The sequence below is a fragment of the Calidris pugnax genome, unplaced genomic scaffold (genome assembly GCF_001431845.1).
Source record: "Calidris pugnax isolate Ruff unplaced genomic scaffold, ASM143184v1 scaffold76, whole genome shotgun sequence".
In the NCBI taxonomy this organism is placed as follows: domain Eukaryota; kingdom Metazoa; phylum Chordata; class Aves; order Charadriiformes; family Scolopacidae; genus Calidris; species Calidris pugnax.
The window spans coordinates 3,523,646-3,549,145 of NW_015090827.1; the positions used below are offsets into that span (position 1 = coordinate 3,523,646).

At 38.2% G+C, this 25,500-nt stretch overlaps 1 long non-coding RNA gene across 1 annotated transcript in view; it reads left to right on the forward strand.

Moving 5' to 3' along the window:
* The window catches only part of LOC106886974, a 67,076-nt gene that overhangs the window by 11,816 nt on the left and 29,760 nt on the right, over positions 1-25,500 (forward strand). The window contains exons 2-3 of the long non-coding RNA XR_001411769.1: positions 21,915-22,028; positions 24,471-24,553. This is a non-coding gene — a long non-coding RNA (uncharacterized LOC106886974). The remainder of the gene's footprint in view (positions 1-21,914; positions 22,029-24,470; positions 24,554-25,500) is intronic.

Here is a 25,500-nt window from a genome sequence, read left to right on the forward strand (position 1 = left end):
TTATTTTAGGAATTATTGCCAATTAAAAAAAAAATGCTTCTTATTGTGTCTAATTTACTTTTTCATTCATAGAGATTTTTAATGCGCGGATTTAAATAAAGTCTTTTGCACTTTCAAGCACAGGCAATTTGAATTGTATACGAGTGAAAAATGTAATGAATATGAAAGATACTGAAAAATTGTCTTATGGGGACTCCTTGTGGTTTTGTTTAGTCACTTTCCCAAAGCTTTTCCACAGGGCTGTGCAGAGAAGTTTCTCTGAAAGAAACTGTCTTGCTCTTCATGTTTTAAAAAGTTTTTTTTAATGTAGCTTTTTTTGGGGTTATATTTTATGCTGTGGAACAAATTCAAACAAACTCCTTGCAGACCTTCGTTAATGCGAACGTATTCTTTAAAGGCTTAGGGCTTTGTTTATGTACTTAATCATTTTCAAATTCAATATTCTCCGTGGCTTTAGGGTTGTGTGTTATATGTCTGCGATTTCACGCAGCTTTTCCCAGCCAGGAGGAGCTGATCCAGTAAAGGCTTTTCCCGTCCCTTACTGGAGGGGGTGGCCTCTCTCAAACCTGTTCTTAGAGCTCAGAAGAGGAAAAGCATAGAGAAAGCAGCTTTCTTTGCTGCACTCTGCCTGACCTGGGGATGGATTGCCAGCCTGAGCTTCCAGCAATTCCAATTTCTCCGTCACTGGCTAAATCCAATTCTTGGTGTGTCACAGTCAAGTCTCCTGTATGGATTAGAGCAGCAGAATGGGATTGAGTTTCCAGCTTTGGCTAAGGAGACTACTGGTTACTTTTCATTCCTTCAACTTTGTTCACCTGTTTTGATCCCATTTAAACCACTGTTACACTATACATTACCTTCTGTAGCAGTACTGGGCCTTGAAAACCAGTGGTAGGTAAATCACGCTGTTTCAGTGACAAGAGAGATTATAGTGGGTGGTGTGTAATGGTTCGGTTAGTTTTTATTTCTAATTACGAATTTCAAATTTAGACCTTCAGGAAAAGTTGCATACTGCTGACAACAAATAACGCCATTTCATTTTCAGGTTTTGCTAAGCACTTGCAGGTGTCAGCAGTACGAGAGATGCAATTTAGCGGTAATAAACATATGCTTTAAATTGTTATCTGCTGCAAAAGCCGGACGTGTTCCTTCCATTTGGCTCGTGTGAGTCACGGGGACTCTCCTGTGTCAGTTTTTCCAGCAGCGTAACACATCCCCGCATTACCCTGCCTGTCACATCACAGCCAGAGAGTGACTTTGCTGCAGGGCACCAGGGCAACAGCTTCTCTGCTGGTAATACTGGCTGTCACTTTTATGGAAGGGGTGATGCTCGCTACTAAGGTCTGACAAGCTCTCTCATCTCCAGAACATTGTAGATTTTGTTACATCACATGAAAGCCAAAGTAAAACCTCTAAGCTCTCCATTTCTCTGCCGTTATCCCTCTACCCTGCGAAAGGATTACGGTGCTTTCAGGCTTGCCAAACAGCACTCTGAATCATAACTTTGCTGAGAGTTTCAAATAATGATATTCAGAATTATTATTTTAGTTGAATTGAATAAAAATGAAATAAAATATATTAAAAAAAAAAAAATTCACTATTCTGTTGTGGTGATATTCAGTAGGAATAGATGTGGCCTGACCACGTTCGTTATGTCCGATAAGGGTCCGAGTGTGAGGTCTCCTCATTACTGCAATTGGACTCCTTTCTCTTGCATCCCATTTAAAACCTTCTGTTTAAAGCATCTCCTCCAATTTACAAATTTTGCAAAGGCCCAAGGCAGCAAAGTGTTTCAACATCTATCCCGGTGGTCACAGCGTAGTTGGGTTTCTCCCTGCTCATCTTTACCTACAGTCTGTTTTGCCAAGCGCTGCAGAGCGTCCCTGTCAGGTCATTATTTGAGCTCTGCAAGATCAGCCGCCTTCTCTCTTGACTTCTCTTTAGTTTGCTTTTATTTCAGCTTTTTACTGCGTTGCATTTTTTTTCACCGGAAATAAATTGCCAATATAAATGCGTAGAATTCTCATCTCAGGAAATATTTTCTGGAACTACAAATACGCGACGTGCCAACCTCGGCAAGTAATATATTTTTTTGTACACTTTTTGTGTTGGAAAACAATCATGGGTGGTTTTACTCATTAGCCAAGTTGAAGCGTTTATTTACATATATCTCACTTTTACGGAGTGAAAAGGCAAATGTAACTGGACACTGTAGTATTAAAATGCTGAATATAATGTTGGAAATAATATATTTAAAGTAAAAATAATTTGTAAAAAGTAAAATTTATTTCAGATCTCTAAATTGGGTCAGAAAAAAGAGAGCAATTAGATTTAATTCCTGTAGTCTGTGAAATTCTAGTAAAATACGAAACGAGTGGTTAAGAAGGCCTATGATGGGTGTAGAAGTTTCTGATCTACTCATGAGTTGTGCAGGTGACAATCTCATTATGGTTTGTGGAATTTAATCTTTTTCATTATTCCCTTTTCTCGAAGTCAGGGAGCATTTTCTCACACATGGATGATTACACCAAAGAGTGTTAAGAAGTAAAGAGCAGAACTAAAAAAAAAGCTGATGTCAAGCTCTCAAAATTTAGGAAATACCAAAATGAGAGTGGCATGCAGCACTTGAAGTCCTTTCATGTCTATATGTGAATTTACAGTCTTTAATTACTTCATGCTGTGATTTATTTTTCTATAGGACCCCTGCCTTCTCTGTCAGGAGTCACTGAAAGGGATTAATTTGGGTTGAGTATTAGAAGAATATTCTGCCTTTAGGTTTTGCAGTGAAAACTGAAGTGATGGTTTCAGGAACAGGAAAAAGAAGGAAGCTTGACCTTAATTTTGGAGTAGTTTAGTTGTGACCAGAAAATTGAATTTTGCCTTTGTCTCATCCCAGAGCTCCTGTGCGTGCCAGACAAATTAAAAATTTCAAATATGTAGATTTTTTTTTTTCCTTGTTTGCTGTGCCCCAGTTTGGATCCCTTGGACCAACGTGGAAAAAATGGTGAATTCTCAGAGGTGCGGTGGGTGCTGGTGTAAGCCCTGTTTGGAAAGTACTGAGTCTCCATAATGGTGTGGTCTGGACTATACTCAATTTAATAGAAATTTTAATTCTTACTCTCCCTGTGCCTTGGCTTCTGTTTTGCAAAATGTTGATACTCCTCCCTTACTTTAGACGTTTTCCTTAGATTTGGATGAGTTGTTCTCCGAGGCTGCCTTTTCCTACAGGAGGGAGCCCAGAGAGTTACTTTAGATTAGCAAGGGTTGGAGTTCAGGTGGGATTCTCCTCGCTTGAGTGCACACAGGAGATGATTGAATCAGCGTGGCGTGGACAGACTTTATCTGGGCATTCACTAAACGTTTGGAACAACGTATTTTCAATATAGTCAAGATCCTTAACATTTTATATAGAAAAAAAAGCCCTATTTGAATATAATATATGAGGTTGGCACATGGTGGTAGGATATATGCGTGCTTAATCATGTCCTAAATATGTCTTATCTATGATATATTTTATCATTCAATATAATGTGATTTGAAGTCGTTGCATTTAAAATACATCTTTCAAAAATTAAACCAAAAAAAATTCCTTTAAGGTCTTTCGCATTGATTCAAACTTGTTTCAGTTGCATATTCTGACCAAGGGTGGCTGCAATTGTAAAGAAATTGTGGCCCTGATTTAGTCAGTTGACATCAGAGAGGCTGTTGCATCAGAACACCCTCTTTTGAGGGTGACACACCGTACAAGCGAATGGCATCGCGGCTGAAAAATGGCAAAAAAATACTGCTAATAAATCTGCTTGCTGATACAAACAGAACGTAAGATAATGGAAAAAAAAGTTCTATTTTTATGCAACATTTTTCAGCCTTAAGTTAGCAATATTGCAGAGTGGTTCACAGACTAACAAATGGCATCATGTGATTCAGTGGCCGCTTTTGTGAAGGTAGAATCTGCTTTCCCTTTTACTAGGTGTGGGTATTGTGATGCATTTTAGTACATGGTCGTTGAGAACAATGGAGTTAAATATTTTTGTGTTTATTTGTATGTTTTGGAGTTGCTTGAGAAGAGTTGAATAATTCGAGATAAATCAAATTAGGACTATGGTTTCTTTTGTGACATGGAACAAAACATGCATATATATATATATATATGTGTCAACTGGGAAATATGTGGCTATTCTGAAAAGGTTGTTGTCTTCCTAGATTTGTGAGGAGCAGTGAAACATTGGGACTGGAATGATTTTCTTAAACAAGAGAAAATTATCCAAATCTGTAAGACTCTGAAGATGTAACACAAATCTTTATACCACTTATGCCGCTGTTTAAAGAACTTCACTAATGCCAAACTCTGGCACAGGAATGAATTTCACTATCAAGATAGTGGGGAAAAAAAAAAGGGTGAAATTGCAGTGTATGGTAATCCTTATCAGTTGGCTGAAATATTGCCAATTTTAATATTTGCTCCCAGGTATCATATTTTAAAAAATGAGTTGGCACAGCCTCTGTTATTTTCTGGCAAACAGGTATAATGCATCTATGTAATGAATAATTTATACCATAAAAATGTTCCAAAAATAATCAGCCTTGAAATTAACTTAAGATGGGACTTGATTTATGAATAGCGGATAAGCTCAGCATAAAGTTAGTTGGTATTAAATCCCCAAATTAATCCAAATGTTCAGATACACTTAGTTGGCAGAAGAAGATCCCATAGTGTAGGTGGGAAGCTTAGGCTTTAATGAAAAAACAGGTTAAGCGCTGTAAAATACTTCTGGAATAGATGCTTATTTTAAATACTTTAATTCTTTTCCACATTAAAATCAATTCTATCAGTTTCAATACCCCACATATTGCCAAATCCTCATCATGGACTTGTAGTGCTTGTTCTTCTTAGGTGCAGTTTAACTGTATCAAAAAAAATATAGTAAAAAATGGAAAATAGAGTATAGCATCTTTCCCCTAACCTTGTCTGAACAAGTGTTTTATGGGTTGGTTACACAGATTGTCTGTACATCTAATCGCAGTCAAAAGTTTAAAGAAGTTGGAATAAGGGGGGATCTTTCTCTTAATGAGGTGATGCAAAATCAGGTTGCTGATTTTGAGGGATAACACTGGGATAGATCAAAGAGTATTAATTAAAAAGTTTAAAAAATAAAACACCGGTTAGGAGTGCAAAGTGAAATACATAAATTTGTTAAATACATGAATTCTGTTAAATGTTGTCAAAACCCAGCAGTTACAATAAAGCTCATAGGAGTCTGTTTTCACAGCAGTACGTTTTTAGAAAATTAAAATTTAAAGTATGCACAGCAATTCTAAATAAGTTTTGTCCAAAAAGCCCCTTTTTCATGCTACTTGGCCCCAAAATTGTTTGGTTTCCGAGATTTATTTTTTTCTTTGCCATATTTCTCCTCAGACAGGAGACTAAGAAGTGGGTTGCTGTGTAACTGCATTCACTCTCTCCTGAACAACCGAACAATGCAGAATTTTTTCCAAAGCTGAAACTTTACACACCTTTACAAGCACTTTCTCTTTATGGAGAGCAGTAATATCATTTAATGCCTTCCATAACGCTGGGTATTTTATGACAAAAGCAGGAGCAAAAAATGTTTCAAATGCCACTGACAAGAGTGATTCATTCTGATGTCATTAGACCTTATAATACCTTTAAAATTAAGCCAATTCTTTTTTCAGGAGGCTTTGTGGGTGTCTCACTGATCACGTTATTACTGGGGGAATCCTGCTTTTCATAAGTTGTCGTGACAGCTTTGCTTTTTTGCAACTAAAATATGTTACCGAAGTAAAAAAAAATAAAAATAAAAAATGGCTGGAATTTAGAAAGAAGCTCAGTCATTAATTACCGCTTTGGTTAAAATGCGCACCCCTGTCTAATTTCCAGTGGAACATTTAAGAGGTACGGATTGGTAAAGTACTAGACTTAAAAAGGAATTTAAATCACAAACACAGCATAACAGTTGTATATTTTTAATGTATCTACTCTGAATATATGCAATCTAGTATTTACCTGTCTAAACCTCTAGTTTAGGTGTGGTTTCGTTTAGGTAGAATAAGTTTTAACTACTCAACGGTAGCGCTTAAGGGAGGCAAACCTCTTGATGGGCAGCTCTTAGAAACGCCGCTGCTGCTCCTTGCCTTCTTCAGGCTACGCTTCTAACAAAATCTACTTACGAATAGGGTTTATCTGGGAAATAGCTCTTCTGCTGAATTATGTCTTACGCTTCCTAAGCCCTGACAAAATGAATTTACAGCCGCCGTCGTTGCGCTGAGTGAGAAGGAATCTCTGCTGGGACCCGTCTGCGACTGGGGACAATCCCAACGGCGGCAAGCGTCGTGTTTGAAGTAAAGCCACTAAACCCAGGTTTATGCTAACGTGGCGTGAGGGAATCCAAAAAGGAGAGCACTTTGTCAGCCCTGAGCAGCACCTGCCACAGGAGGAGTTTATTCCTCCTCTTGGCTGTCAGCCCCGCGGGCTCTCACGGCGGGGAGAAGGCTGGTGGAGGGGTGGTGTTGAGGAAGGATGGGGGGGACACTTGCTCCTCAAAGAACTTGGGGCTTCCTCTGTCTTGCTTTTGAAAAATCAGCTTCTGGATATTTACAACGTTGAGCATTAACAACATTATTATGATGGTTTTGTTGTGTGTTTATTTTTGTCAAACTTAGGTTGATGGTTGGACAAGATGATCTTTAAGGTCCCTTCCAACCTAGAAGATTCTGTGATTATGACAGTGAAGTTTACATATTGAAGATACTATACTGAAATGTAAAAGACGTAGTAGTTTTAAGCCAGGTTTTCTCATTTTTACACTCCTTTTTAAGCCAAGTCACAAAAAGAAGATAAAAGCACGTGAAAGTCAGCAAACCGTAGCTGCCAAAGCATCGTAGCTTACAGCACTGATAGACATTCAGGTCTGTTGCATCAATCCGCTTGTCTCCCTCCTTCTAGAGTTCCCAAAATAATGAGCCTTTTGAGTATTGATAATTAGAGGCTTCGTGCTGACAGTGGAGCCATAAACAAATTTACCCATAAACTGTAATTGACCATTGCTACTTCCTATTAACAACCCTATTGGAAATTTTGATTGTGATTTACTTAATTAGTAGAACACATGTTGAATTTGAAAGCGCCTGTAAAAAGGGTGAATGAATAGTTTGTAGCTGGACTTTTGAATTTTAGAACCTTTTGAGCCTTGATTGAATTCTTGGTTTAGATGGTACAAGCTGCCAGGAGGGCAGTATTAAAAAAATATATACCCATTGTGCTTAATCTTTTCTAATTTGGGAATTCATGAAGAATTGAAGACTCAACAGAAAATAGCAAAAGTTGTGCAATGATGTAAACAAAGGGAATCCCAAGAGATGCAAAGGTGTATCTGGAGTCTGGTGGCATCCCATTCCACTCTGATTTTGCAAAATAGCATTCTGTTTCTGCCAAATTCCTGAGATAGATTTCTTCACCTAGAAATATATTTCTTACCTTATCTTTTGTATAGAAATAGAAGGTAAGTAATTAAAGAATTATATGTCTTAATTCCTCACTAGTCTGACTTTATTGCCTTGCAGATTATCTTAGCACATCACCTGTAATCATATTTTATGTAGTGAAAGAAGAATTAGATCTTTATTTGTTTGTCTCTGGATGAGATCTGAGTACATTATCATATAGTTGCCTAATTACCTGCTCATGTTTACTCTCAAGGCTGATTTTTTTATTTTAAAGACTTTCGAAGAAACGCTACCATGTGTTTAGCTTCAAGTAACTTGTCACTCATCACTATAAATTAGTGATGCTGTCTGGGCAAAATGTAATCATGTTGAACCAGGAGAGAGAAAAGAGAGGGGGGGGGGGAAAGAAACCCCAAAAGTGCCGTTTTATTAAGTGCTAAGCAAGTAATGAATTTTAGCAGAGTCAAGATTTGCTTTTGGTGGTAGCCTTAGATAGTGGCAGTGAGGTTTAGGTACCGTTCTCAAATAGAGACTCTCTTAGTGCCAGGCACATTTAATCACATTTTGCAGGAGACAGCTGGGCATTGCCCGTTTGTGCTGTGTCAGCCACTTTCTGTGCAAAGGAGTCTCTCAGCCCTTGGATTTTAGCATTCTGTAGCAGAAAAGTTCCCTCTTCTTAAAATTGGCTCAGCAAATAGTTTGTGTGGGAATATAACTGTGAGGGCATTACAATCAGCTCTACCAAGAAATAGCACAAATGCTATGTGGAATTTTAAGAGGGTTTTTGAAAAGATTTTTTACAAAACCTTTAAAATGTACAGTGCATTGTTAAATTCTCATGGCAATTATGTTTATCTTAGATTTTTTTTTTTTTTTGGTAAATATGTCTTTGGTAACGGTGGAAAATTATTATCTGGTTCAGTGGTTTGAAACACCTTTGGGCACTTTTGAAAAGTCTTAAGTGTATTTCAGCTGCGTCAAATGGTACCAAAAGATTTCGTGTATGGGAAGCCTTGGAATCTGTAGATGTCAAGATTTCTTCTAGCTACTAGTCTGGTGAAGACTGAAGGGCAGATGGTATCCTTTAGGATGCGGTATAAATAGCCAAAGAAAAAAAGTGTCGAAAAGGAAATATAGCAAGACAACTCGGTATTTATGGAAGGGTACACAGGAGTGTGCTTAGAGGAGGTTAATTACATCACGTATTTATTTTTGGAAATAGGAGGGTGTCAGCACATTGATATACTCATTGACATAATGAATATTAAATGTGTAACCCAACTTGTGCAATAAATAAGGATACACAATACATATTAGGTACTAATATTTGCAAGTGTATTGTGTATGAAATGCTGATGAAGTTTGTCCTCCTGTTTTCTTCTAGTGCCTGCTTGTTATATTGAAATTATTGCAGAAGGCAGAGGAACTTCAGGACAAAATGATATTATAAATACTTAATTTTTTTAATTGCTGGTGGTAAAGAACTTTGTGAAGACTGTTACAAGATGTCTGTATTTACATAGGGATAGCTTCAAAAATCTTACATTTAAAAGGTAACTATGAGAAAATACAAAAAGTTTGAGGTATGGGAGATATGATTTATTAATCTGTTATTAGTTCTCTGACTGGAATGACCTATAGACAGACTGTTGTTTATGTGCTTCCTGGGTACAGCATAGACAGAGCCTGAAACCTCCTTGGTATAAAATAGTAAAATATTCAGAAGACAATTTGCACCCTTTCTCAGGTACCCTGGGTAATATACAATGAATCATTTTACCCAGTGACTTACTCTTCCGTGCAAAGTGACCTGCTTCAGTGAAAGAACAGCATAAAACATAAAGGCTTAAAGGCTTGAGCAATCCCTTAGGGTTGTATGGTTTTGAAACCTTGTGAAAAGAGGAAGGGGGAAGTGAACCAGGATCTTCCCTTTGATGGTTGAAGGCGTTCACTATTTAATTTAGGGCAGCAATCAAGTCATCAGCTAAAAGTAAGGCCTTGAGTCTGTCTCGCAAAAGAAGAAGAAAGAAGGGGGTAGAGGGAGTTGTTAGACTCCCAAGAACTTTCAGTATCATGCATCTCCAGAAGAGGAAGGGAACTGTTGATAGTCCAGGATAACACTGCTGAATTCTGAATAAAGCTGGTATTTAAAATTCCCTGTTATTTTGAACATTTCCTATTGATTCGCATAAGTTGTTCTACATTGTGGTTTGCTGGCTTTCATGGATCTTCATATGAGGTATCCTAATGTATGTTTGCCTTAGCATTTTGGTTAAGATCAGGAAAGCATTTTTGGAAGGAAACACCCAGTTGCCACCAATTGCTCGGCTTTGGTTGACGTTATGGAGTGGTCTCAAGAGCGTGCAAAGCAGGTTCCCATCAAGGGACACTAGTTCTGGGGATGTGTTCTGACTGTTAAAACCACTCTTATGTTTGCTGTATGGAAGGTATATTTGTGATTTAGCTTCATTGACTACCAAAGTTATTCCTATTTTGATAAGAATTCCAGGGATGTATTCTGACTGTTAATGGGCAGTGACCAAATCAGTCCTATCTCTGAACCATGTGTAGAACTGTTCCTGTCACACCACAACAGTTACTGGTGTGAAGCCACTGTTAAAACCACTCTTACGTTTGCTGTATTGAAGGTATATTTGTGATTTAGCTTCATCGACTACCAAAGTTATTCCTATTTTGATAAGAGAATTTGTGGAATTCATGTATCAGTCGTCTCAAGGTCAAAAGCCTAAAAATTAATTCACAAATATACACTGCTAGGGTATTAAATTTTATCATTTCTATGTTTATATAAGCACAGTGTGCGCATTCTTTCAGAAAGAATCTGGTCTACAATGTTATTGAGCAACTATATTTAAGAGTAAGGGACTTGGTGTGCGTTTTCTACTGCAGATGAGAAACATAAAGAAAAATTTGGTCTTGTAGATGTAATCTTTTTTTAGTAAAAAAACCCAAACCCACAGGGAAAATATTTGTGCCTCCTAAAACAAGGCAGTGAAGTTCACATTTTGAGCTAATTTAGCCTCATGATTCCATATAGCATTTATGGTATTCTTAATTGGGGAAGAATGAGGAATTTCCAGGCCTTTTTGAGGATGCTTCAGAACAGCAGCACGAGTTGTGACCTTTCAGTTTCTGTGGGCTCAGCAAAAGATGGCTGATTAATGTCACATCTTAAACTCTGTCAGCTGGGCTGTTCTTTCCCTTTTTAGTAAACAGCCCCTTGACAATGTATCCCAGTTTGACAGAATAAAACTTCCTTGTGTTTTAGCTGGCTGCTCTATATTAATGAGGGTATGTATCCCTATTGAGCAGTATAAAGTTATATGGAAATTTTCTTTCTTACTCTAGTGACTAGCATCAATGAGTAAGTCAGGGGCACCCACAAAATAGGGTTCCTAACATTTGTTCGAAGCTTCTTAAAGGATCTCTAAAGAGTTTTTTTCATTTTGGCTTATTCAGATGTTAGAGAGGTCTGAAAAGGAGGGTATAAGGAACGTTTTTATAGAAGGGCTTTCTGTAGATAGCTTCATTCTTTAAAAATATTTTTATGGCCTTCAGTTAATGTTTTATTTTTCTGCTTTGCCAGTTGAAAATAAATGATGGTACTTTTTTAAAGAGGAGGGACTGGGAGAGAGAGAGAAGGAGAAGTAGGATGGGAAAAAATAATGGGACTGCAGGAAGCATCCTTGGCATCGAAGGGGAATGTGAGCACACAGGGGTTTATTAGAACGAGAAAATTCCACTTGGGGAAACAGACAGAAACCCTCACAGGGGAGAACAGGATGAATTAAGCAATGGGGCTGTGTGGAAGTGGGGAGAAGGACGCTGAGGGCAGACAGAGAGCCCTCCCCCAGAGCAAAGTAGGGCCTTTGTAGGAAACATAGGGAGCACAGACAGGTAAAGTGGGTGCCGTATGAGGAAAGTTTAAGGGAGCTATAAAATTTGCACTGTGAACTTGGACTGCAAAAAATAATGTACTGTGCAATCCTTTTCTTTATTTCATCTTGTTACTGGAAAAAAATTCAGGGAGTGGGGAGAGATGAAAACCAGTCTTGATTTAATAAGTAGCCTTTGACGATTTTGTGAGGCTTTTGGTGATCACACGTTTTAACATCACTCTGTTTTGCATTATGTTGGGAAAATCTGGACTTCAAGGAGTTGAAAAGCAAGAATCAGTGCTGATGAAGATGTAAGGAGCTAAATAAATATTACTTAAAGGACTTCTCAAAGGGAAAAAAAAAAAACACAACAAACCGGCAGTCCTATGAATGTGCTGACCCTGTCTTGAGAATTAAGTTAGATGGTACAATTTAAAGCTTTGTTCCAACATCTGACAGACACACTCTGCATGCTGATGCGCAATATCTGAAGATTGTGTGCTTGAAAGAAAGCCTGTTCTGAGCTACGTTCTATTTTTGTGAGAATAAAGCAGCTGCTTTTTTGGCGCAGAGATCTTCTCAAGTGCTCAATCTTCTAGTTCAAGTGAAGCATCAGCCAAGTATTGGGAGCAAATTTTGTGAGCGCTTTCTCCCAGGCTGCTGGAGTGGAGTAAAGCAAACTGCTTTGTTCGTTAGAAAATCTCATTTTTAAGTGTTTGGTGTAGAGTGCCCGTATCATTCTGTAAATATGTTGAAGTCAACATTTGCAGTTATATACAACATATGTCCAGCAACACAGCAAGCACCATGTTTACTGTGGCCAAAGATGCTTGTGATGGGTTTGAGAATTTGTTTTGCAACTTCTGTTTGGATTTTTTGGTGAGTTTTTTAAGACAAGGGGGAAAAAAAGGGCTGGAGAGATGAGAGCTCTACAAAACGGGTGCAGGCAAGATGAAATACCCTGATCCCACAGCAATGAATGATGTGTGTATTGTCTTAAAGAGCTTTTAAAACTCCATAAAATAACTTTTTAAACTTAGAAAAATACAAAAGTAGGACAAAAATTACTTTCCAGGCTATAGTATATGCCTATAACCTAATGGTGTGCGTTTTCTACTGCAGATGAGAAACATAAAGAAAAATTTGGTCTTGTAGATGTAATCTTTTTTTAGTAAAAAAACCCAAACCCACAGGGAAAATATTTGTGCCTCCTAAAACAAGGCAGTGAAAATATACACTGCTAGGGTATTAAATTTTATCATTTCTATGTTTATATAAGCACAGTGTGCGCATTCTTTCAGAAAGAATCTGGTCTACAATGTTATTGAGCAACTATATTTAAGAGTAAGGGACTTGGTGTGCGTTTTCTACTGCAGATGAGAAACATAAAGAAAAATTTGGTCTTGTAGATGTAATCTTTTTTTAGTAAAAAAACCCAAACCCACAGGGAAAATATTTGTGCCTCCTAAAACAAGGCAGTGAAGTTCACATTTTGAGCTAATTTAGCCTCATGATTCCATATAGCATTTATGGTATTCTTAATTGGGGAAGAATGAGGAATTTCCAGGCCTTTTTGAGGATGCTTCAGAACAGCAGCACGAGTTGTGACCTTTCAGTTTCTGTGGGCTCAGCAAAAGATGGCTGATTAATGTCACATCTTAAACTCTGTCAGCTGGGCTGTTCTTTCCCTTTTTAGTAAACAGCCCCTTGACAATGTATCCCAGTTTGACAGAATAAAACTTCCTTGTGTTTTAGCTGGCTGCTCTATATTAATGAGGGTATGTATCCCTATTGAGCAGTATAAAGTTATATGGAAATTTTCTTTCTTACTCTAGTGACTAGCATCAATGAGTAAGTCAGGGGCACCCACAAAATAGGGTTCCTAACATTTGTTCGAAGCTTCTTAAAGGATCTCTAAAGAGTTTTTTTCATTTTGGCTTATTCAGATGTTAGAGAGGTCTGAAAAGGAGGGTATAAGGAACGTTTTTATAGAAGGGCTTTCTGTAGATAGCTTCATTCTTTAAAAATATTTTTATGGCCTTCAGTTAATGTTTTATTTTTCTGCTTTGCCAGTTGAAAATAAATGATGGTACTTTTTTAAAGAGGAGGGACTGGGAGAGAGAGAGAAGGAGAAGTAGGATGGGAAAAAATAATGGGACTGCAGGAAGCATCCTTGGCATCGAAGGGGAATGTGAGCACACAGGGGTTTATTAGAACGAGAAAATTCCACTTGGGGAAACAGACAGAAACTCTCACAGGGGAGAACAGGATGAATTAAGCAATGGGGCTGTGTGGAAGTGGGGAGAAGGATGCTGAGGGCAGACAGAGAGCCCTCCCCCAGAGCAAAGTAGGGCCTTTGTAGAAAACATAGGGAGCACAGACAGGTAAAGTGGGTGCCGTATGAGGAAAGTTCAAGGGAGCTATAAAACTTGCACTGTGAACTTGGACTGGAAAAAATAATGTACTGTGCAATCCTTTTCTTTATTTCATCTTGTTACTGGAAAAAAAATTCTGGGAGTGGGGAGAGATGAAAACCAGTCTTGATTTAATAAGTAGCCTTTGACGATTTTGTGAGGCTTTTGGTGATCACACGTTTTAACATCACTCTGTTTTGCATTATGTTGGGAAAATCTGGACTTCAAGGAGTTGAAAAGCAAGAATCAGTGCTGATGAAGATGTAAGGAGCTAAATAAATATTACTTAAAGGACTTCTCAAAGGGAAAAAAAAAAAACACAACAAACCGGCAGTCCTATGAATGTGCTGACCCTGTCTTGAGAATTAAGTTAGATGGTACAATTTAAAGCTTTGTTCCAACATCTGACAGACACACTCTGCATGCTGATGCGCAATATCTGAAGATTGTGTGCTTGAAAGAAAGCCTGTTCTGAGCTACGTTCTATTTTTGTGAGAATAAAGCAGCTGCTTTTTTGGCGCAGAGATCTTCTCAAGTGCTCAATCTTCTAGTTCAAGTGAAGCATCAGCCAAGTATTGGGAGCAAATTTTGTGAGCGCTTTCTCCCAGGCTGCTGGAGTGGAGTAAAGCAAACTGCTTTGTTCGTTAGAAAATCTCATTTTTAAGTGTTTGGTGTAGAGTGCCCGTATCATTCTGTAAATATGTTGAAGTCAACATTTGCAGTTATATACAACATATGTCCAGCAACACAGCAAGCACCATGTTTACTGTGGCCAAAGATGCTTGTGATGGGTTTGAGAATTTGTTTTGCAACTTCTGTTTGGATTTTTTGGTGAGTTTTTTAAGACAAGGGGGAAAAAAAGGGCTGGAGAGATGAGAGCTCTATAAAACGGGTGCAGGCAAGATGAAATACCCTGATCCCACAGCAATGAATGATGTGTGTATTGTCTTAAAGAGCTTTTAAAACTCCATAAAATAACTTTTTAAACTTAGAAAAATACAAAAGTAGGACAAAAATTACTTTCCAGGCTATAGTATATGCCTATAACCTAATTCATAATTAAAAATAGCAGAACAATATATAGGAACGAAGCGCTGTGGCCAAAAAAGAGGAAAAGTATTGAGTTACTCTTATATGCATTGCTAATGGCATAGTGAGCAGTCTTGCCAGCCTATTAATATCCTGCCAAAGGATACTCACCTAAAATCTGTTGCTCTGGTGCACCAGCTAATTTCCAGATTATGCAAGACATAGGACATTTAGCACAAAAAGGCTAGATATTGGCTTTTTCCCCCTTATTGAAGAAATTCTAAAAATTTCTGCTGATTATATTCGTGTTCATACAGAAATTTTTGCCAGTAGTTTGAGCTGTACAGTACCTGTGGCTTTAAAGCCTTAAATGGCTTTAATCCATGACAGCAACAGGAAAGGTGTATTCCTTTGCATTATACATTTCAGATGAAATTAGTTTGGAGAATCTATATATTGAAGTTTAATTCCAGGTTTGGTATTTTAATATGGTTTTATTAATTACAGCGTTTTGAGAGTTGATTTTGAATACAGTGTGGAGAATTCTGGGGTCAGAAAAAGGGTAGCTAAAAGAATGGCTTTTGAACATCAGGAAATAATGATGAGAAAGTAAAAGGGAAATACAATAATCTCAGAGAGTTTGATTTGAAAGGAGGAGAATTTGGTCCAGAGAGAGGTAGGATTAGTACGCTGACTAACGGAAATGTAGAAAATATATGAGTTGGAAAGGGGAAACTTAATTCAGGTTCCAGAGGTCAGTGAATGATAATGCCTTCCGACAGTAAAATGTTCTCCTGTTTGCTGTTTCTATTTGCATGTGATAAAGTTGGAAGAATAACTATGAAAAACATTATTTTGAGAGTGCTCTTTCTAGCTTTAAATATATGTAAATCACATTTTTTTTCCAATTTGAAAATGCATGACCCTATTTCCTTTCATATTTTGTTCAAACACTTCTAGTAAAATATTAGCAATTGTAGCAACCTTATTTTAAAACAGCCATAAAAGTGGGAATTCACCCTTTGACACTGGGAAATGCAGGTAGATTTCAAAGATGCAAGCTTGCTTTGTCACTGCTGTAGTTTATTGAAAACTGGAGGGATAATAAATTGAAGCAGATGGGTACTTATTGGAAACTTCTTGTAAATTTGTTAGTTCCTTTATATTATGCAGTGTGTTTGAAGAAAAAAAAAATACACCGTGAGGCCAAAGAATGTAATTAAGTTTCTATATTTGGAAAACAGAGATTTTTCTTTTGTTTCTGTCTTTAAAAGAAGGCGGGGTGTTTAGAGCTGGGGTACAGTTGATTGCCTGAACTGAGGTAGTTTCAGAGTCGTCTGAGAAGGAGACCCTGTTGTGTTGACAGTCTGTAAACGTAGAAGTCATCGTTGCCCTCTCGAGAGGGAGAAAAGGCAGCCAAGGAGAGAAGGACGGCGTTGCCTCTGTGCGGGGCCTTAAAGGTTGCATTCCTAATTTCCCATCTTGGGAGAGGGCAGAGGCAGAGGGGGGTTTGTCAGATGTGAAGGAAAATCAGCGTGAGGAGAGTGACAAAGGCAGACAAGGAAGAGGGAAGGAAGTTTTACAACTGTGGAGCGTGACTTAAAAGTTTGAAGCCCGTGTTCCTCCCTCGTTAACCAGTGCAGGGCAGAGCCCTAGGAATGGCCAAGTGACTGATCTCATGTGTAAGTAGATTGGGATAAACCCTACATTTGCTTTGGTCGCCTGTGAGCTGTGGAGAACTACAGATATCTCCAGATTTTTACCAAATTGTGGCTGAGACGTGAATACTCACAGAGTTCTCCCCTGGGGTTTAAGAGGGACTGGGGATGGGCAGGAGCTGAAGGAGGGATCTTCTCTAGGCTGGGCTGAGGAGAGGCTCCTTCTCTGACCCAGCAGGGCTTTTCCCACAAACCATCCTCCGTGAGGCTTCGAGCTCTTTAGCACTTCAGTAAAAATGTGCTAATTCCTTCCCGTAGCCCTTCAGCCTTAAGAAGCTGCCTTCATGTTTCAGAAAGGGCTTTTTTTTTCCCCCCTCCCTTTTTATAAGTCTAAAAGGGGACAGACAATTCTACTTTGTTACTGCGAGAAGTCTCAAACCATCCTCCGTGAGGCTTCGAGCTCTTTAGCACTTCAGTAAAAATGTGCTAATTCCTTCCCGTAGCCCTTCAGCCTTAAGAAGCTGCCTTCATGTTTCAGAAAGGGCTGCTTTTTATTTTTCCCCCTCCCTTTTTATAAGTCTAAAAGGGGACAGATAATTCTACTTTGTTACTGCGAGAAGTCTTTGTTAGTAACTTTGGCTTCCAATTCATTACTGCAGTCATGTTTTCAGAGCCTGGCGTGAGAGATAAACCCTTTGCAAATGAAGACAGCATCCATTTTCTTTCTACCTCAGGCCACACAGAATTGATTGGGGTAATAAAATGACAGTGCCATGTAATATACTGGCGGCTCTTTAATTCGAAAACTAGTTCCAGGCTGATTCAAAACTTGTTTAAAGCTAATTTATGACTTGTATAATTTCCAACTGGACCAAGGTAATGGGTGATGTATGAAAACTGATGCAGAGTTAACATAATGCATTCAAACCTGTCGGCTTGGAGTCATCTATAAAGAGGGTTTGGGTTGATTGTTTTCATTCTTTTTGCTTTTAAAGTAACAATGTAAACTTTTTGTTTAATGTAACAATGGCACAAAAAAATAGTGGATGCTTGGCTGGTATAAATTTTGGGTTGGTTGTTTTCATTCTTTCTGCTTTTGTTTTGGTTTAAAGTAACAATGGCAGAAAAAAATAGTGGATGCTTGGCTGGTATAAAAAACATTGACACTATTTATAATAGACACTATTTTTCCATCATTTTATTTCACATGCAGCTTCTTATGCTTTCTAGCAAAGTATTTTTATGCATATTTTTTAATATATACATCAGTTCTCCATTTTCTTCAAAATCAGAAGCTGTGTAGAGTTTCTAGTTCGTATGAGTCAACATCTGTGCTGACAGTAACGGGGATTGGTAAACAATTACAGTATTTTGTTACCATAGCATTCCCTATGAGTGTTTGTATGTACATATCTGTATCATATTTACATACCCAATATGCATCTATATATGTGTATTGATCTTGTACTTTACAGTCTGGTTTTTAAGTGACAAAAAGTAAAAATAGTCAAGTCCTCAAATTAAGCCACAACGTCAGCATAGCATAAAAACCTGAATATTTTCCTCTGAAATCTCTCTCTTCTGTGTAGCTCACAAGTGAAATCCACATCTGTTCTGTATGCGCTGTTGGTTTTTCAGTGGACTGTATCAGGGATGTTTCTGCACAGCAAAGGACAGAACTAAAAGGACAATGTTTGCTCCTATTGCAGTGGATGCAAATAGCAAATGTGCCAAAATGGGGTGAAGGGGAGGAAAGAGCTGAAGGCTTTGAGGGAGGTGCTACAGTTGGATGCACCTTACTCCTCTGCCATCTCATCTCCTACCAATCCCTGTCACCAGCCATCTCTGCTGACCTGAATTAAAAAAAAAAATAAAAAAGTAAAATGCTGAATGTCCAAGACTCAAAATTTAACCAGCTACACTTCTGTGCCTGCTGCCAACACTGGCAAGCAAGGTCCACCCCAGGACTAGAATATCTGATTTGTCAAATATTTGTGTCAACGTGTAATTCAAACACTCTGGTTTTTTTGCAAAGCTGTGATTGATTCAAGGCAATGCTGTTGTGGTATCTTAAACTGTGAGGTCTTATGAAAAGAGACGTAGTTCAAAGCAGGGCTGTCTTTCTTGCATAAACATAGTCGAATGTCAGCGCTTTTCATGTTTCCTCTTGAAGGTTTTGTAAGTCCAAGAAGGATCATGTTCTGAGGAGCTTTGAGCAAAATCAGCATCGTGCAGGAAAAATGCAATTACTGCTCATTCTGAATTTATTTGTTTATGATGCACTTACATTTTGATAAAGAATTCTTGTATTTTCAGGAAACTGAAAGTACTGCTTAAAAGTGGTTTGTCTCCATAGTTTATTAAGTATTATAATGAAATATTGTGATCCATTAGAAAGCTGTGTCTTGTTCTGTCCAACTTAAAAATGCAGATACGTGAGTTTTCATATGTAGGCTGGAAAATACAATAACATGTTAATGAAATGGAGAGGGTTTAAGCACTAGAATAATGTGTACAAATTACTGTGTAGGTTCCATGTCCATGAACAATCACGTCCGTCACTGCTATGGCCGAGGCTTAAACATCAATGAGAAGTGCCATTGACACGATTTTAATCATTTGGCCTTGAAAATAGAAAGAGGGGACTTTTTGCAAAGTCAGTCTTGCATGTTATGATTTAAATAATAATTAGAAAGAATAAGAAACTAATTTTAATTATTTTTTAAATACTTCTTCAATAAAAATGTTGGTTTAGTTCAGAGATACAGATTTCTCACTTTTCCTTACAAATTCTAATACTTTTTCAGGTTGTTTTATTTGTTGGGTACAAGTCAAGGTACTGGGGCTATTTCTCATTTGGCCATGTGCTCGTAACTCCCTGAGAAGCAGCTTTATGAAAATTCTCACTTGCACCTTGGAGCATTTTTATTGTGGTATCTTACCTGGAAAGATCTCATTACACTTACTGAATGTGTTTATTTCTGAAACTTTGCTTCACGTGTTGCCAAACTGGTTCAGAGCAACATATGTAGGTTCTATACAGTTTTCCTGAGAAGCGGTGGGAAAAGAAATAATAAAACCAGTGCAGTTGGAAAGGGAGATGCATTTTCTCAGCTTAGTTTCTGAATAATAAAGTAAATTTCATTTCCATCCATCTCCTTAAACATGGAAGTATTATATTAGCTAGCTGGTTCCTAAGAGAACTATTGAGAAGGATGGCCAAGCTGCTTGGAAAGAAGATTTGGTGGGGGAAGAGACTCCGTGACGTGTTGCTCCTGTTGAGGCAAGAGGAATGGAACAGGAACATAACGTTTACCAAATTGCAGTTGTTCAGAACATATTTGAAAACCATCTTTAATAATTTCAAAAATCATAAGAAACAAAGAAATGTTGCTACCATTATCTGGGCAGGGGTAATAGCAACTTAACAGAGGTTTGTTCAGACACAAAAGACGGGCACAATCCAAGGAGAGAAATCACTGAACCAAGGAATTCAGACAAGTACATCATTTTCTTCCAGCAGATGTGGTTGTTACTTTTGTTTTTGTAAGTAGCACAGAAGGGCTTCTGGAAACATATTGAGCTGATAAATAGCACGTCGATGATTTAACTTCCCAGTTGTCAAGGAGAAAACAAAACAGGACCGTTCAGTACTCAGAGCCGGTTTGGGGCTAATTGGGTCAACAAGAAGAGATGGTCTCATCGTCATCGTTTACTGGGAACCAAACGAGAGGCTGTTTGCCTGTGGAAGGCCAGATCTGCTGGGAAGAACAGCAAATTTTCAGGATGAACATAGTGCAGAGGTTATTTTGATGGCATGTAGAGCATGGGGCTTTTGTAGAGTCGGTAGAGGAAAATGGGACTTTTATTATCAGAATGCTGGAGATGTTTCTCCTTACAGTTCAGTGTGGTTAGCCATGGTGTTGAGATTATTTTGGGGAACTGAGAAAGCTGAAAAATAACTTTATATTTTTCCAGTCATGGAATTATTTGGGATAGTAGCTCTACCAAGGTGTCTCAGATCCTGTTCTTATGCCCATAAAACAGTTCTGTGCAATGGCAGTCGGATGGCATTGTTAATATTTGAATTGATGGCATTCTTTAGTCTTTGCTGGAAGCTCGTATTTCCTAAAATATCTTCCTAATACCAAATTCTAAAGTTAAGGTGATAAGCCACAGAATGGGCCAGAATATCCTTTTTCTAAGTCTCAGGGTGGTGGTACAACAAGAAAGGCATAAAACGCTTTGTTTGATATATTTAAGCCCAGAAGCTGTTTTAAAGGGATTCACCTAAAAAGGTGTAGGAAATAGAGATATTAGAGTATTCCCCCTCCGGGTCGAAAGAGATTTTTCCAACTTTCTAGCAACCAGAAACCCCCTTCATGTATTAATTTTTTTACAATATCTGATCTTACCTGCGATTCTCTGTGTGATTCACAAATGGTTGTTGGACCACGATGTTCACTTGTACCCGTCCAACAGCCACACGTACATTGGGCTAAACTGCAAATGCTGAATATCATCATTATGAAATTTTAATTTACTTTTTTTTAGAGGTTGTTAAGTTGAAAAACTTAATAATGAGCTTTGTGGCTTGCAGTTTCCAAAAGTATAATCTTGATTTCCTTGCAATTAATGACTACAGAGAGAGAGTGATATATCAAAAGCACATATCCCGCTTGCTAAGTGATGACTTCTAAAATATCTTCTGTAATGAGCATTACAACAAGCATAGTAGAAATAGTACCGATTAATGGATTTTTTTTTTTCTCAGTAGTAAAATGTCTCAATCTATGCAGTTATCAAAAACACTGTGTGAAGCAGGGAAGATATTAAAGTGCTTTTTCTTTTGACTGTTCTCGCCATGTTGCATTTCAAAGGTACTTTGGAAAACAGAATGCAAACTACTTGAGAATTTTTATTTTCTTTATCTTACTGTAGTATTAAAAGTTACTAATAGACAGCCAAGTCTAACTTTTCTAACTTTACCAGGTTGTGTGCCATATTGGTTTGCAGTAATTGGTAAAATACATTTGTGGGGGGGTTGTTCTAGCACAGTCCCAGCTGTTTTGTACAAACCTCCCTCTTAAATCAGGGGATGAAATGGAATATTCCCTTCCTTGCAGTTCAGGAGCAGGGGTGGGTGTGGGCAAACCAAGCATGCTGGTTCAGAAATTTGCAATTCTGAAATACTATGTAGCTATTTAATAATTCTTATAATGCACTTGTGAAGAAAATATTACCAATTTTAAGAGAAAAATACATGACAGATGGTTTTGCCTCTGGGGTAAAAAGAAGTTGCCCAGGGTAAGAAGATTAGAGCTTCAGACCTCAAGTATTTTTCATTTCTCTGTCTGTGCTTGGGGTGCAGTTCCTCTGAAAAGTCTCATTTTCTCGGCGTGCCACGTCAACACGCTGCTGAGGGGTCTATTTGTCTCTGTTGCCCTCAGGATTCCGAGCCGTCAAATGAGGTGGTCTCAGAGGCCCCAGGTAACGTGGTACCCTCTACCTCCAGAAGTAGCTCTGAAGAGCTTGTATCGGTGGCACAGAAACGTCCAGAAGAGGTAGGACATTCTGTGTCTATTCTTTTCCAAGTTTAACTGTTGGGGGATACACGTTTGCCTCGGTTTTTCATGCCTAGTGTTGTTTTACTCGTAGCAGAGACTTTTTAAAGCTAAAGCTCAGTCTTAGCCTCCCGTACCGACAAAATGCAAGGCCAGTGTGAATCTCAGTAATCTTAGCCTCCAACAAAATGCAAGGCCAGTGTGAATCTCAGTACCTATAAGCCGAGTATATTCCATCTGCTGCCTTTTTAATACTGTTTCTTGTTAACAGCCATTGGGAAAATATTTTTCCTTGTTCCTGTCTTTTACACCATGACATTAACTGGAGTCCCATTAGATTCTGGCCAGTTAAATTTTATAACACTAAAGAATCAGAAGTAGAATCTGTATGTAGGTATATAGATAGATGTAAAGAAATTGTCAGCCTTCATTAAATTTAAATAGGCTAATTGCTGCGTTGTGCAAAGGAAAGACCCTAGCTAATATTGTGCCTTTTTTGTGCCCTTGTTTTCCAAAAAATGATACTAGGTGCTAATGAGCCTGATTGTAAATCCATACTCCCTGGTGTTAGAAGAAAAGGTGCCGGCTTGTGAGGTAGTTCCATAAAGTAGCCAAGGACTTGGGTTTGACCCTGCAACATGCACTCATCACAGTGCACCATAGCTGGAGGAGAGGTGGTCTGCAGAATTCTGACTCAGAATTTGATTCCATGGTGGCAATCATCCTTTCAGAGAACCATTACTACCCTTAAATTAACCCTTCCTGTGAGAAAGAAGTCCATTTGGAGTAGCCTTAACATCATGAATCTTGGCTTCCTCAAACAGTTTAGATGTTATTGTTATTTTTCAAGATAATCCAAGGACCAGGTAATATAAAGACTAGTCTTTCCTGCTTTTCTCGCAGATTTCTTTAGACCTTAATCTTCCCAGTATAGGAGAGTATGCAGTACTAGCCATAGGAAGTACAGTGCAATTTATTAGTTCTTAGGGCAGCCTTTAGATAATTATCAAATACCTTCTTGAATTTCTCCTTTCCTCTGATAGTCTTGTCACTTTGTCTGAAGAAGAGGGGCCAGAAGAATTCTTAGGAGTGTCTTCTGGATTAAGACCAAATAGGTACTTCACTTATTTTGGAGTATCACCACGTATTCTAAGACAGAAAATTGGGTTATCGCATCTGAGCAGTCCTGAGGATGGACTCATACGAGTTTTTAGCAATACTTTTGTATTCTTGTGTTATATTCTGAGTAGCTAAAGGACCTCTGGTCTGTGGAGGGCCATAGGTTCTGCCTCTTACATCTCAACTTTGCCAGCTTATCTCACTCCACTGGAGAAATTAAAATTGAGAGCTTTAGATAATTATCAAATACCTTCTTGAATTTCTCCTTTCCTCTGATAGTCTTGTCACTTTGTCTGAAGAAGAGGGGCCAGAAGAATTCTTAGGAGTGTCTTCTGGATTAAGACCAAATAGGTACTTCACTTATTTTGGAGTATCACCACGTATTCTAAGACAGAAAATTGGGTTATCGCATCTGAGCAGTCCTGAGGATGGACTCATACGAGTTTTTAGCAATACTTTTGTATTCTTGTGTTATATTCTGAGTAGCTAAAGGACCTCTGGTCTGTGGAGGGCCATAGGTTCTGCCTCTTACATCTCAACTTTGCCAGCTTATCTCACTCCACTGGAGAAATTAAAATTGAGAGCACAGATGATACTTAAAAATCAAAACAGGGGATAAGTGCTGCAGAAAGAGGAATGAAAGATGGCTAGGTGGTAAAAGGCAGCCAAGAGGAAGATGGGTATACTGTTTTTACCTTTGTGGAATAAAACCAGCTAAACTGGGAGAGAGGAAACTTCAGAGAATGGAAAGATGGAAATACACCCTTTGAATTGTATATATATATCTCAGTAATAGTTTATGTTGAAGCTGTTTTACAGAATGTGGGGTAATAAAGAATTATATGTGTTTTATAAGGGATGTAGACTTTCTTCAATCATATTTACTGCAGCTTATATAAAAACAGAGAGAGGTGAGCTTTGCCAACTTGTGTCACTCCACTGGAGAAATTAAAATTGAGAGCACAGATGATACTTAAAAATCAAAAGAGAGGATAAGTGCTGCAGAAAGAGGAATGAAACATGGCTAGGAAGTAAAAGGCGGCCAAGAGGAAGATGGGTATACTGTTTTTACCTTTGTGGAATAAAACCAGCTAAACTGGGGGAGAGGAAACTTCAGAGAATGGAAAGATGGAAATACACCCTTTGAATTGTATATATATATCTCAGTAATAGTTTATGTTGAAGCTGTTTTACAGAATGTGGGGTAATAAAGAATTATATGTGTTTTATAAGGGATGTAGACTTTCTTCAATCATATTTACTGCAGCTTATATAAAAACAGAGAGAGGTGAGTCAGAAGGAGTTTTGTGGTTGGATTTGCAGGGAACCTTGAGAGGGGAGCACCAGTACGTTGAATTTCCAAATTCAGAACCCACCATGAAACAACCCATCTAAGTTTCGCATGGGTAAGTCAGCACCGTAAACAAACGTTTGCAAATTTACTCTAAAACCCAGGTCTTTAACAAAACAAAACAAAAAAAGTGTTTGCAGAGCTTTATCTCAACTAATGTCTTTTTTTATTTCTCATTTTATTTGACATCTCCTAGTACATCACTCCCTTATATTCTTTCAGTATCTGTTTATTGAGTTAATATTTGGAATTAACTACAGCTGCTAACTGATGCATTATTTGAGTCTCACCTGACGGTCATTATGATGGGTCTCATCTGAGTTTTACCCATCAGTAGATGGTGTAAAGGCAATTGTTAAGGAGAAGCTCAGATGCGCCCACAGAAAAGAAAAATGGGAGAAAAAGGTTTAAAGAAGGCAAAATGGCCAACAGGCTAAGGATTTCGGGAAGGTGGAGGAGAATTGAGAAGGATGTGGAAAGGGATGTTCAAAAAAAGTTTTGGACTTGCAAATGTGGGGAGAGAACAACTTCTAGTTGGAGATAGGAAAACCTTGTGAGTTGCCGCATTAATTTATATAAACCATAGGTTTTTTTCTGCTTATGATTTATTTGCCTCTCAGGCCAGTCTGAATCTAACACTCAGTTATTTGCGTCATTAGTTTTAACTTTGTGGGATGTCATTTGATCACTTGGATGAGGCTTTGTTTGGCTTGTCCAGTCGTTCCTCCTGGTAGAAATGATGGTTGAATTTTGAGTTCTACTCAACAGGAGGGTGGGATGGCGTCTGCTCCTCTTATTGCCTCCCTTCCCAGCCTCTTTTAATGCTCTAAAATCAGATTTAACTCTGCAGGGGGCAGGAACCAGCCATGTGGCATATGACAAAAGCCACTGCAGAAATAATTGGCGTTTCGGGTGTTTAGATGGTAAAATTTTGTAGCTGTGAAGGATTCAGGAAAGTGTGTGTATTCTTCGGGGTATTTCAGACGCAGAAACACTTTGGGT